This window comes from Hippopotamus amphibius, chromosome 7 (assembly GCF_030028045.1).
Source record: "Hippopotamus amphibius kiboko isolate mHipAmp2 chromosome 7, mHipAmp2.hap2, whole genome shotgun sequence".
Classification (NCBI taxonomy): domain Eukaryota; kingdom Metazoa; phylum Chordata; class Mammalia; order Artiodactyla; family Hippopotamidae; genus Hippopotamus; species Hippopotamus amphibius.
In genome coordinates, this window is record NC_080192.1 from 82,003,788 (window position 1) to 82,018,769 (window position 14,982).

Genomic DNA, 14,982 nt, shown 5'->3' on the forward strand with positions numbered 1-14,982 from the left:
CCCTAGCAAACCGACAATACACAGAGTAACCCTAGTAACACCCCCTGGATTTGGAAAGAGAAAGATGGGAAATGTACAGCAGTCACTCATTCATAAAAAATTCTAGAGTGACCCACCCTGCATGGAGTAAAGTGCAGGTGTGTGTACTCACAGGTGTGTGCACTGTCAATCCACCTGCAGCCTGGCCCGCATCTGGGGGCGCCCTGTGCCCTGTCCCCAGGCTCCAGGCCTTTGCCCTCCGTGGTTACCCTTCTCCTCCACGGCAGCGTCCAAGATGTCCACGGGCTCTTCCCACCAGCCTGCTTCCCACCAGCAGCCTTTGGGGGTCCAGGAGTGGCTTCTGGGGCTGAGTGGTCTCAGGCTTTGGCAATACACTGACCTCAAAACCCATCGTTTTTTGGTTTATTTTCTTCTGGTCAGGCCATGTGCAAGTAACTCCTAAGCCCCAAGCCTTTGGCTTTTCATTACCAGCCCTGTGTTCCATCCATTTCTCCCCTCAACTCAGCGCCAGCAATCTGAGCCCCTCTGACACAACAGACTTGAGAGGGAGGCCATGCCCCACAGTCCAGCATTTGACCCTGGACTGGACACTGCCCTCTCCCCTACTCTCTTTCCTACTTGTCCCCCTTCTCCTTCCTCTCTCTCTTCCTCTCTCTCTCATTTTCTGGCAAAAAGAAAAAAGAAAGGAAGGAAGGAAGGAAGAAAAATTCACCAGAGGTTCCTGAAAAAGCCTTTGGCTCACAAGAGCTCCTCATCAGCCTGTAGCTTTCCTTACAAGGTTTCATGTAGGGCCACAGGAACTCCTGGCTTTTTACCTCTGTCTCTCACTCAACCCAGATTCTATGCTGCAGATTGAGTCCTGCCCTCTGCAGAACAAAATCCCAGCCCATCCACACCGGCCAGCTGACTACCCCCAACTAGAGTTCCTCTCTCTCTCAGGCCTCTGCTAAGAGCAGCAAGAAGCAGCCAATAGCCATGGGAACTCTCAACTTCCTCACCCACTTCACCTCCAGCCAAGAAGTGATGGGTTTGTGATCTGCCTGTCAGGTTTTTGCGGGAGGTGGTTTTACCCAGTGTTTGCCCTCCGTGGGAAGGGTCACCGGCCCTCTGTCCTGCAGTTCCTGAGTTCTTGAAACTGGTGTCCACCACAAAGGCAATGTGCTTATCTTAGACACTTCTGGTGCCAAGTTCTGTTTTATTTGGACTTGATGCATATCTGTAAAAGACATCCAGAATAAAATCGGGTTAAATTAGACAGGCATTCTTTCTCACTTATGTAAAAATCCACAGGTAGGTGATGTAGACCGGGTGTGGTTCTCCTCCATCTGGCCACTCACAGTTGTCTTGTCTCCTCTTAGCTCTGTGGCCAAGAAGGTGCACATCCACATCCCTGTTCTAGGCAGCAGGATAAGGAAGAGGGAAGAGGATGGACACACGGTCTCCATTTAAGGGCTTTCTCTGGAAACTGCACCCACCACTTTGGCACATATCCCACTGCCTGGCACTAAATCCTATGGCCACACCTCGCTGCTGGGGGGAGAAATCACCTTCCTCCATGAGGTCATGGGTGCAGCTAACAACTGCGGGGGTAGGGGTCTGTTACTAAGAGAAAGAATTGGGGCAGCTGGTCGGCAGTGGTGGATGGGGAGGCCGTGGAGGAGGCTGATGTTGCAGGCCGATAGGCCATGGCCAAGCTGGATCTAGTTGGTGTGAAGGTGATGCTGTCAAAAGTCACACCAGGACAAGAGGCGTCAACCAGGCAGTCCCAGGTGAGCCTGGACATAGGTCTCCTCTGAATAGATCATGTTACAGGATTTTTAGAAGGATGAGAAGCTACCAGACAACTCTAACTAGGATAGGGCCACGATCATACGAGTTTTTAGAAGAGCATATTGGTTGCTATGTAGGAAATTGATGGGAGGGGCATAAATTCAAAGCTTTATCTTCCGTCTGCAGCACAATAGGTTACTCTCTGGATGCAGAAATTCTCTGATCCTCGGCATGGCCTCCTTCCAACTCCTTCTAAAGCTTTCGGTACTCATCACTCTGGGTTAAGAGTAAGATTCATCTCCAAGAAGTGTCACCTCTCACAATTTTGTCTGCTCTTACATTAACAGGGTTTTTAATACTATGAAACAATTACTGAGCCTCCTCCTTTGCAATCTTTACCCAAAACAGTTTTCCAATCCCTTCCCACTTCCTATCCTGCGTAACCTCGCGTCTCCATCTTTTGACCCATCCTTCTCTTTTTTGAATCGATTTGCCGCTTTCCTGAAATCTCGTGTGTATGTGTTTGTCTCAGTTTTGAGCTGCACGTCCTTCTTGTGAGATCATGAAACCGAGCCCTTGCCGCCCACACCACTCAGTGGTCCCATAAACCACCTCCACATTTTGCCAGTTTGTAGAAAGTGATTAGTTCTACGCACCTGCCTCCTAAGTCTAGGGTGTCGTGAACACAGCCCTGTGTATCTATTAAGGGAAGCACACTTTTTATAAAGTACGGAACCCGACAGGTAAGGCCACTTTTGCACTGCAGACGCATTTCAATCCGGCAGCGAAGTACACGGACAGAATTTCTATCCAGGTTTCACCGTGAAGCCCTTGGATAGGAAGGTCATTCCTGAAAAAAGCGAAACTTAACTCCCGATTTACCTGAGAGCAATGTGGGATTTCCTGCTTTGGATTTTGTACTCGTGCCTACAAGTGACGCAGGACCTGGGACACCTACTTCTCCCCCAGCCAATCCAACTTTCATCCTGTTGGGGGGTTTGAGATACCGGTAATAAATTGAGGAGGGTCTTCCATGAGAATAGACACATCCTGGAGGGTGTTGGAAGGATGTGCTGAGAGATTGGAAATAAGACAGGAAAGAAGTGGTGAGAAGCAAAAGAGGGCAGGGAGGATCCCCCTGTACCAACCAGACTCTGCCTAGAATGTGTAGAGTTGGGGGCTTCACAGTGTACCCTACAGAACCCAGAGAAGGCATAGGAGACAGGTCCTCAAGCCCCCAAATAACATTAAAACTGCAAAAAGCATGGCCACAAAGAAAAGCTGATTGGTTAGTGATGATTTAGCCTAGAATTCAGGTTAAAGAGAAAAGACTATCAATTTTCCTCAGAGTTAGAGGGAAGAGTAGCTCCTGACAGCAGTTCTGAACCTCCGCTCCGACAATCAAAGAAAATTAACCCAGACACAGAGTTCTGAGTCTGAGGTAGAATTTCTGGCTGGGGAGTTCTTCTGTTTGTTCACAAAACCATTGTGGACCAGACTGGGAAGGCTTCTTTTTGGCAGCTTTAAGACGCAAACACAGGGCTTCTTAGGTGGCGCAGTGGTTAAGAATCTGCCTGCCAATGCAGGAGACACAGGTTCTATCACTGGCCCAGGAAGATCCCACATGCCGCAGAGCAACTAAGCCCACGTACCACAACTATTGAGCCTGTGCTTTAGAGCCCGTGAGCCACAACTGTTGAGCCCATGTGCCGTAACTACTGAAGCCCACACGCCTAGAGCCCGTGCTCCGCAACAAGAGAAGCCACAGCAATGGGGAGCCTGCGCACTGCAACGAGGAGTAGCCCCCACTCACCACAACTAAAGAAAGCCCGCGCACAGCAAAAAAAAAAAAACGCAACACAGCCAATAAAATAATTAATTAATTAAAAAATAATAATTAAAAAAAGTAGATAGATTCAATATTAAAAAAAAAGATGCAAACAGAGAAGAGAGGGAAAGGAAAGAGAAAGAAAAAGAGGAGGAGGGGAGGAAGAAAGGGATTGAACTCTGGCAAATATAGCATGTTTTTATTTATTTATCTATTTATTTATTTTGACAGCATTGGGTCTTTGTTGCTGTGTACGGGTTTTCTCTAGTTGTGGAGAGAGGGGGCTACTCTTCGTTGTGGTGTGCGGGCTTCTCATTGCCGTGGCTTCTCTTACTGTGGAGCACAGGCTCTAGGCACGTGGGCTTCAATAGTTGCAGCACATGGCCTCAGTAGTAGTGGTGCACAGGTTTAGTTGCTCCTCGGCATGTGGGATCTTCCCAGACCAGGGCTCGAACCCATGTCCCCTGCACTGGCAGGTGGATTCTTAACCACTGTGCCACCAGGGAAGCCCTAGCACATTTTTAAATTTAAAAAAATTTCATGAGTAGACTGAAAGAGGATTCAAGGGAGGGGAGGAAGAAACCTACCTCACCTGACGACAGAGCTAATGGAATATTCTGGGCACACATGGAAGTGGAGATGTAGGAGTGGAAAGATATCCCCACTGGCTATTTTTTTTAAAAGAAAGATCCTTTTTCAAATGATCCTCCTTATAAAAAATAATCCAGTGAAGAAACTGCTGCACAGAGAGACTAGCTATCTTCCCCAAGGGCACACAGCTCCTAATGTCCAGATATCAGGTCTGACTGAGCCCCAATCACATGTGCTGTGTTCCCTGGATGAGGGCATGCCAAGGTCAGTGATGGGGTCTGGGACCCAGAACTGCTCCAGTGGCATGGAGTGTCCCCTATGTGTCCCCACAATGCCCTTAGGGGGGGCCTCCATCATTTACACCATTCTTGTCTCAGAATCCTGTGCTCTGCTAGTCAATCTGAAAAGGGCATCTCCACATACACATCTATTCCTGTGAAGTAAAATACATACTGGTGCACAGTAAAAATTCAAATTCTACAGAAACTTGTAAAAGACAAAAGTTTCCCTTCCTTCCCCCGACCTACCCCTTTCCACGGAAGAAATCACTATGAATACTTTTGTGTGTGTCCTTCCAGAAAAATGTCCTAAGCATATAAACAAGCCTATGTTTAATTTGGACCTTCTGCCATAATGTCTTAACCCAAAGGAGTGATCAAGATTATGAGAATCTGAGGTATAATAATCATGAAGCCGTAATTTATTTTTCAGTTTTTACTATTTTTTAAAAATCCACCTAATTGATGACAATAGCTAAGGCTTGCTAGCAACTCTTTCGGCTCTGGCACAGTAAAGATTTCTTTATACATATTACTTCATTTCACAACAGCTTTATGAAGTAGATATTATCGTAGTTTCACACATAGGACCCGTGGAAACCTTGGAGAAGGTCAGTCTCTCAAAGTCTTAGAGCGTGAGGTGCGGAGCCAGGAATTGCCCTGAAGGGTGAGACACTCTCCGCCCCCATCCTGCATCCTTTCTCGAAATAGATCACCATTCATTCCAGAAATGCCACAGGCACCTTGGAAAACCAAAGAAAATAAGAAAAAGCCCACTCAGAGGACATCCGCCCCTATAAAATCCACATCCTCACTTATTTTGACGTTTCCTACAGTGACTTTCGTTCCTGAGCTCAACATCGAGACACAGAAACGCACACCTGACTCGTTGCCTGTTTTGTGAGTGTATTTACACACAGAAAGTTCCACCACAGGAAAGGAATTCAGTTGCTGTTAGTCATAGAACCAGTCATGAACTGGTCTGCAAGCAGTGTCCTGAAAATTCAGAAGTTGCTCTGTAACTGAAGTGCAGGAGGAAGTAAGTGATGTGACTGCGTGGGCTTCCCGCAGGGGAAGGGGCTCCCAGTTACGAGGGTGGTGGCAGCTGGGCACCAGCGATAGAGCCTCCCCCCATCCCCTGCCAGCCCACTGACCCTGCATATCACCAAGAGCAAGGAGGGCCAACCACACCTTTCAGTTTGGATGGACACAGAAGCTCAGCACTGTTGTGAGGCTAAATCAGATACACTCATATTTGGGTCCTTACAAGGAAAGGGACACTGCTGCCCAGGCATTATTGCGTTTGTAATTGCTCTGCAGGTGGGGGGGAGAGCAAGAGACAGTGACTTACAAGCTGTCGAGCCAGGTCTGGGTATTGGTTTTTATCAGTTATGAAGAAAATAGGAATCTTGATAGTCTTCTGACTTTAGAGTCTTATAGATGTTAGTACTTTTTTTAATGTGTTTAAGGAAAACTGTCTGAGACGCATGAGCTGCAAATCGCATCCCCAGAAGGCTGCTAAGCAAGGCGTGTTTTCCTATCCCCACCACTCCTGATGTGGTCAGATATAAATAGCAGCACAGATACTTAAGAGCTCTTCTCACTGAAAAAAAAAAAAGTAATTAATTGGTGTTATACACAAAGGACTTCTCTATTTTTTGGGGGGGGAGGGCGGTAACCAGCATAGCTTTAATTACAAGTATTTGTTCTCGAAATCAGGTCGCTCCTAAGTTCTACATTGTAGACGGTGACCATGCATCAGTACACTCATCTATCACTTTCATTATTTCAGTCATTTGGGTGTGTAAATGTGCATTTAATTCGGACAACAAACTAGGCAGTGTCCACTGTTGCTTTCTATCAAAGTGGGTCTTTCTTGAGGCACAATTTGGATGATTCAGATTTTCACTCATTTGCTTTTACTTAGGAAAAGAATAGTACATTGTTTTTCCTTTTGCTGACTACTAGGTAAATACCATGGCATCAGATATACCAGGAGCTGGGTCTGTTACCAGTTCATGGAGAATCTTACTAGGTGTCCCTATAGAACTTGTTATAATGGGCTGAAGCTTGCAGAAATTCCTGTACAGATACCTCTTCACAAATTAATCATACTTCATTCAGAATTTGTACGTTTCCTTCCTCCCATGCTAGAAACTGTCGCCTGAATCAGTAAACCCCAGCACACTATTAACTTTCCACTGGAACTTTGTATATCTGAGTAAATTCAAAACTCAAATTCAAAATCCTTCCCAGGACATCTGATGGGAACACATGACCTCCACCTCATCCTTGTGGATGACTCCACTATTTTCTTTTCTGTTCTCTTATGCATGCAGAAATTCTTTATTTCCTGAATAAAATAAGTTGCCTTGAATGTAAGAAAAATAGTGATACCCTTTGTTTCTGTTCTTTTTTTTTCTTTTTTTTTGGTGTAATAGTCCAATTCCTAGACCAGAGAGTTTTAAGTGAAAAAAAAAATGGAATTCAAAACTTATTCATACTTATAAGGAAAAATATAACAATCAAGTGATATCTTTGGTGAACATTGAATGACCCTCCCAGAGTGCAGAAAAAAAACGCTTCAACTAAACTTGAGGCTACATTACCTGCTGACAAACTATGCTGTTATCCATTTCAAAATCTATTTAAAATTAGAAATTGTAAACTGAAGAAAATTTACAGTTAAAACTATTCTTTTTCTTCATTAATTTTTTTAAAAATCAAGCTTTCTTATTAAATGTGCTTGTGCTATAGATTGTACTAGTCCTGAACTAGGCTGCTCTATCCTATCTTTCTTCCCAGGTAAAGTTTTTATTGAAGTCATGAGAATTTTGCCTTAAAAAAGTTATTGGTAATTTGACATTTATTGAAGGACTTCTGTGATTGCAGATGTTTGGTGATATTGGGATTCATGATGAAAACAGGAGAAAAAGATGACGATAAAGGACGTATTCCTGCCCTCCTGAAGGAACTCACAGTCCACAAATGAACATTTGCAGCCGTGCACACGGGCACACACACGGGCACACACGCAGCTCGTATTTCACATCAGAGGATGAATGTGGTACGAACTGGACACCCGTGTATTTAAGAACTGAGAGGACCTCAGAAAGTGGAGGGACCAGCTGTACATTGGAGCTCACTCAGAGAGCTTCTGGAAACATAGTAAGTTGAATAACATAGTTCATCATAAGATAAAGTAGTGCCAAGTTTGATGAAACAATTTTTATTTCACAAGTATTATTTAAGCAATGTTTATCAGTAGCTTACTAGACTTTTTATCTGCATGAATTCTTTAAGAAGTTGTTTTGGGAAGAGGGGAAAGTTCCAGGTTGGGGAGACTCTGGGGAGACTGAGAGACACAAGAAAAAGTTTCCAGGCCAGAATGAGCCAGTAAAGAATGAAAGGGAGGGGATTCCCTGGTGGCACAGTGGTTAAGAATCCACCTGCCAATGCAGGGGACAAGGGTTCGATCCCTGGCCCAGGAAGATCCCACATGCCATGGAGCAGCTAAGCCCGTGCACTACAACTATTGAGCCTGTGCTTTAGAGCCCGTGAGCCACAACTATTGAGCCCATGTGCTGCAACTACTGAAGCCCACACGCCTAGAACCCGTACTCTGCAACAAGAGAAGCCACAGCAATGAGGAGCCCGCGCACCACAACAAAGAGTAGCCCCCGTTCACCACAACTAAAAGAAAGCTCGCACACAGCAAAAAAGACCCAACACAGCCAATTAAATTAATTAATTAATTAATTTAAAAAAGAATGAAAGGGATGAAAGGGAGCTGGTTGGTGGGTAAGAACATGGTATCTGTCTGTGTAGAACTAGTGGAGAACAAGGCAGGAGAATTCCAGGAGAATAAATGATGCTGGAAGGAGGGACTTTCAAATCAGGTAGAATCGCTCCAGCGGCCACAGGGCATTTTCACAATCATGATTATTCTCCCTTTGTATATGTTCTCCCTGAAACCACTTAGAGGCAGTCACCCAAACCAAAGATTAGTCAAAGTGAGACACGCTACAGTGAAGTGTGTTCAGCCTCTGCCTACAAGATCTCCAAGCACAACAATTGCGTAGAAAGTAAGCAGTTGTCTGGCGTATAGAGAAAAAACCCCAAGCACTCATTTATGTTTTAAATTTCCATTCCCCTATTAGTGGATGCGAGTGCATTGCCTGAGACTGCAGTCATCTGGGACGACCCTGCCTTTAAACAGGTAACGAACTCCTGAGGGACACAGTGGCCCATCTGCGTCAACGGGGCCAATTATTGACACAAACAAGAAACACTGAGCAGGGCCACATTCAGACTGATGTGCTTTACGGGTAGTTTTCCGTCATTTCTATTTGCATGTATTAGGTACTCGGTGTATTGTTTTCGAACAAAAGAGATTAATTTGCCTCTTTACGATGTGATTGGTACGACCCAGAGGACTTCAGTGACACATCAATTAACCGAGATAGTTAGTGGATGAGAGCCTCGTCCTTCAAGCCACGCCAAGAGCAAAGGCAGAAGTTTTGAGGTGCACGGGCAGCCCTGTGACCAACCCTTCACCGAGTAAACACATCTCTACGTAGTGCGTTTGTTTCCATTTCTGGAAATAAGAAGTAGGTCTCTTTCGTAAAAATTAAACACCTGCAAGTGAAAAGACCAATGGATGCTGGCAGACTGTTGAGATCCTAATTTGCAGTATCCACTAAAATTTTCAACTACGAAACCCAGGTATCGTATGGATTTTTACCTTGTTCATGTACATCTTTGTGTGGAGAGATTATTTACAACATTAGGAAACAAGGCTATTGCCGGAGAAATTTTCTTGGGGTTGCAAGTAGGTCAGATAACACTTTGTCCATGAAACAGCGTGTCCTTCAGCTCTTGTCCTGTGGGAGGAATAAAGGCTGAACCCCTGGAAGTAACTGTCATGCCATCAGGAGATGAGAATGGTCCATCCGTGTAATAACTCAAGGACTTTCAGGAAAACGAGAGTGTGACCCCTTCTGCAAGATAGTGGAAGGTCTTAGCCCGATAGAGTGAAATGGCAGCATGGCTGGGAGACTCTCCTGGAGTCCCGGGACGGATTGAAACTCACACTCTCAGTAGATTTCTGTGAAAGGAATGCTGACACTCCTCCCATCACTCCATAGAGAGAGGCTGTTTCAAGGGGTGCTTGCGAAAGTCGCATCTCTGAACAGGCTTTGAGTCCCCGGATGAGAGTTTAACCTCACTGAACATCTATTTTCAGGCATGTTTATTGAGCACCTATTTTTCAGCTTCATCACCAGCCATCCCGTAAGAGACTGATTTTTACTGAGCAACTGGACCATCAAAGCCCCAAGCAGGCTCATAAGACTCTGTAGTCCTCACCTTCAGAAAGTTTACAATCTTCTTAGACAGATGAAGAACCCACAGCTGTCAAGAGATAACGCCTCCATTTTCTAGACAGTAAATCATTTCCACAAGAGCAATAGAGGGACCTCAGAGAAGGAAGATCTTTCGTCATATAAGAGAGGCCAGGGCTTTGCAATAGTGCAAGTGCGTTGTTTCAAGGTGAATCTTATGGAGAGGAGGAGCCCAGGAGAAAGGAGAAGTCATCTGAGTCAAGTAGGATGCTGGGAAGGAGCAGGTCTGCAGACCAAGCACTGTTTCTTGGGACAGGATATCCCCACCTACCACTCATGCTCGTGTGTGTGTGACACAGGCTGTCTGAGGGGCCCTGCCAGGCAGCCCCCTTGCCCATGACCGCTCAGCCTGCAAGGTACATATGAACGGAGCCTCCCACCATCTCATTACCCCACTTATTCTGCTAAAATGTCCATCCTCTCCAGCTAAGTGAGGTCCAAAGAGAGGACCAGAGAGCCAGGATAAGAGCAAACATTCCTACCTAATCTTATCCTTCCTTTTTTATACACCGATTCTCAAATCGGCCTAACTTCAAAGATACGTACATCAGCGGTTTATAGCGACAGGGAACCATTAGCGGTATTATTATTATTTCTAAAATTTAATCTCATGTTTCTATCTTTCCAATAGCATCTGGACAATCTTTCAATTCTTGTCTGGCAATAATGAAATCATTAAAAAATGTACCAGAACCCTTTTTTGCTTATTTCTGTGCCATTTGGAACACATGTGACTAAATTGGACTCCACTTGCTCATTGGTTTTCTTGCTTTTCTTTCTCCCCTTGTTTTTAAAAACCCTGTTTGAATCCAGACCCTAAAAGAGCAAGGCATCTGAGTCACGTATGATGCTGGGAGGTACCCCTCCATGCCCTCCATGTAGCCTTGATCTAGACAGTAAGCCAAAATCTAGCCGGCACGTTTTTATGGCTGAAGTGACCTAGAGTCCAAGGGCTTTTTTTTGTTGATTTTCTTTCGGTTCCAAGTTGATTTTATAGCAATAATAGCCACCCAGTTTGGGCATTTCACAAAGTATTCCTAGGTGACCATGGGGAATCCAGCTATGCTGTTGGGATGAACAGCTAAAATATCTTCGAGCGCCTGATATACATCAAAGAACATCTTTCCTTTCTTGGAAACCCTGTTGCCAGCCTTTCCAGCCACGGGGCCCGAGTTAAGCAGGAAGAGAGCAGCTCCAGCTTGTCCCAAGAGAGGCCTCGCTGGAAAGAGCTGGGAAAGACTTTTCCAGAAGGAGCTTGCACCAAAGCATAAAAGGTTCAGCCTCCAGCCTCTCACTCAAAAAAGTTTTTAAAGCCTTTTTAAGGAAACAATTTAAACCCAGCTGCACTTATCGATCAGTGATTTGATTTTGCTTTGTTGGGAGGGATTTGTAATCTGCTTTTAAATGTTTTTTGTTCCTGGCCTTCATTGATAGCAAGTTCTGCCCGAGGCTACTTCTCAAAACTCGTCACTGGGGGCTTTCGAGGCTCTGTGAATAACGAGAATAATTTGAATTTGGACCTCCCCCACCCCCAACCTTTCCCTCTGTGCACAGGAGGAAATGTTAGTGAGGTATAGCTAAACCTAAAACGTATCGAAAAGAGTCATTTATCTTTAAAAGAAAAGAGACAGAAAGCGAGCAAATTCCATTTACAAAGTCGAAGAGTCCAGTAGATTTCATTTCTCAAGTGCATCCAGTTGGTCTCAAAAACGGTACAACTCCTCAAATCTTGTCTCTGCTTGGTGCCTGCTGTGATGAAAAAATAAACTCCAAAAAAAAAAAAAAAACTGACTCCCAGCGGAACATTCTATTTCTGCAATAAATAGATTTTAGGGAAACTTTTTTATTTACAGCTTTCAAAAGTTGTCACTGCACCCTTAATGGCATTGTAAGCTGTTAACTTTATGTTCCCTAAAGCTCCATAAAATAGTGACCGTTCTATTATTATAATGCGAACCGAAGAACAGAAACTGCTCTTAATTTACTAATCACTTCTGCTATTTCCCAAGCTTATAGGAACCCAAAACACTTATAGGATGTCTGTTATTTGATTTTTTTAATGAAATACACACACATGTTATTTTTTATAATGTAAGCATCTGCTTCCACATGTATGATCTTTATGAGTTTACTTAGCAAGAAACCAAATATGTGAAGAAAACAGACTTTTTCAAGTGGCACCTAATTGTGTTTCCTGCATGTTCTACAGATCGTTACTGAATGTCTGCAGTCCCGCGCGGAGCAACTTTACACCCAAGAAGAGGCTAACGTGTCTTCATTGTTTATAAAAATGACAGCCCTTAATGGGCTACATCAGCTTTAACACAAACTATTAAATCCCCTTCGTTAAATGTTGCTGTGTTCTGTTTCAGCATCTCGGCGGCCCTGGGAAGTAGGTGCAAACTCCAAGGACCCCCGAGCGCACATTGAGACGATTATAGATGCTGGTTATTAGATAAGCCTCGGAAGGATGTTTTTCTTGGGCTGCTCACAAGCATTTTGAAAGAGCCGTGCTCCAGGTTTGAGGTCCCATGTTTCTTCCTCTTAAACTATGAGCAGCTGTAGCACATGACCTACTTCTGTAGGGCCCTGTAATGATTTCCTTCCTTCGGAGGCTTCAGGAGTCCTCCTCCTGCCCTGTGAAAAAAGGGACAAATATTTTAATCCAAGCAAAATGCTGAAGCAGGTCTTGTTGGTTTCAGGGGAGAAACTCAATCCAGCTCCAGCACCAAGTGGAGGCCTCAAATTGGAACCATCTGAGCTGCAGAAGGGCTCCGAGACCTTTGGGGAAGGCAGGGACAGCCTTGCCTAGGGCTGCAGCCCATACACCTGCAGAGACGGCCGGCGTCCAGGCAGGAGTCTGGACGCTGCCCCGAATCCAGCCTTCCACGCAGCAGAGTGGCTGTGCCACCAGCTCAGAATAGCAAGGAAGGCAGGGTGACCACAGCTCAGGTGACAGCTTGTCCAGTGAATAGTCCTCATAGTGATGGGAATGCCTCATTTTTCTTTTGAAATGTATTTGACACAAATCAGACAGAAACACACACTTCCTCTTTCTTTTTGGAGGTCAAGGGAGAGAGTCTTCGGGAAACTGCAGGCTGGGACACACCGTATTCTTGGAGTTCTCCTTAAAGGGGAATAAAAGGTGTTGGAAAGGCCATGCGCATCTTTAATATTCTCTGCATTCTTTTTATTTGTTTTTTTGTTTGTTTACAGTATTGATTGGCTACTTTGACCGTCCAACAAAGTGAAAGCACTTTTTGAGTGTGCTTTAATATCTAAACCAGAGGACTTAGTCCAGGTCCTAGGAAGTTTTTTGGGGGTTGTTGTTGTTTTTCCCTTATTTTATTTATTTTAAAAAAAATTTTATTGGAGTATAGTTGATTTACAATGTTGTGTTAGTTTCAGGTGTACAGCAAAGTGAATCAGTTATACATATACACACATCCACTCGTTTTTAGATTCTGGGGGGTTATTTTAAATAAAGTATTTTTGAAATTTTTGTATGGCAAACTCTCCATGGGTGTTTCATGTGTCCCCTCATTTTCAAACAAAAAGGTTGAGGATCTTTGCTTAGCCAAAGACCAGAAATCTTATCACTTACTCGGAAAGTCAGCTCATAATATATTTTCCAGAAAGAAAATGAGAAACAAAGATGGAAATGGGACACAAGTTGTTCATTTAATACATATATTTTCCAAATATTGGTTGATGAGAAATATGTCATTTTTTAAAATGGGTTTTAAATTATTTACTGTGGTTAGAAGCACAGTGATTATGATGTGACCATTAATCCTAAATAACACAGACCAGAAAGGACACCCTGGGGGTGGGAGCCCCCGAATCCACCACAGCACAGAGGACAGAGGTCAGAGGGTGATACGGAGAGAGAGAGTCAGTCATTTGAAAAGGTGGCGATTCAGGGAAAATATAGGAGAGGTTGTTGAAATTTTGAGTTTAGTTAAACTTGTCAAAGTGTACATTTATCTGGCTTCTTCTAAGTAACCTTTCCAAAGGAACTAATGGATCACACTTTTTTGCTTATCATAATTAAATGTATTGGTTTACTGTAATTAAATGTATTGACTGATGGAAATTATACAGTCATGATGTAGATAATATACTCGAGGAAAACATTTTATATATTTAAAAAAAAATAATGTCAGCAAGAGTCCTTCTTTGTTTAATCTCTAAAGGGAAAAGAAACATTTCAAAATAATAATTGGGTAGCAAGGCTCACAGGACAGCTTTCATTTTTACAAAGTTCTGAGACTAGAAAGGATACACACGGAGCAAAGTTCCCAGACACATTGTGAGGCATTTTGGCCGTGCAAGGTTCACGTCTAGAGCATTCTCCCAGACACCCCTGTCCCAAGCCCCCTGGGAGGGCTGCAGGAGTGTATGTGGGCTTACTGTGTTTAACCCTGTTTCAAATGTATATGCATGAACATTGAGATGTTTAACCGAATCTTTATTCTGTTTCCTCCTGAGGATGCTTCACGCTCCTGCCTACGCACCCAGCTGCACCCAGACAGACCTCCTCCCCCTACCCCGCAGCCTGCACCGCTGTCCTCCTGGCTACAGGGCCAGGCTCAGTGGAGCTGAGCACACTTCCTATGAGGCTTCCTGTGGAAAGCCAGTCGGCTGAGACTGGGAAAGGCCCCGTGGAAATAAATGGGGAGCCCGGCATGGGGGCAGCTGGCCCTTTCAGGCAATTACATTGATCCTTTGATATGAGCTTGGGTTTCTCTGGGAAACACTGGCACCGTCTCATTCCTGTAGCTCCGAGAGGACGCCCATGCCCAGCCCTGGGGCCAAGCGGGCCAGCCACGCGGACGAGTTGTGAGTTTCTGAGAAGGACCAACGTCTAGACTCAGGAAATTGAGAAATTCTGTGTGTCTTCATTATTATTTTTAAATACAAGGTTTGAGACCATCAACTTACCCCTAAATTAAAGCAATGATTATAACAATCACACGGCAGTGAAGTCAATGTTTTGATGGTTTTATTTGAAAAGCACGTTCTCTACAAATAGGAACTAATATAAATACATCTTATATATATAGAAATATGTATTGCAAAACATATATCTATACGCATACACACCCATTTA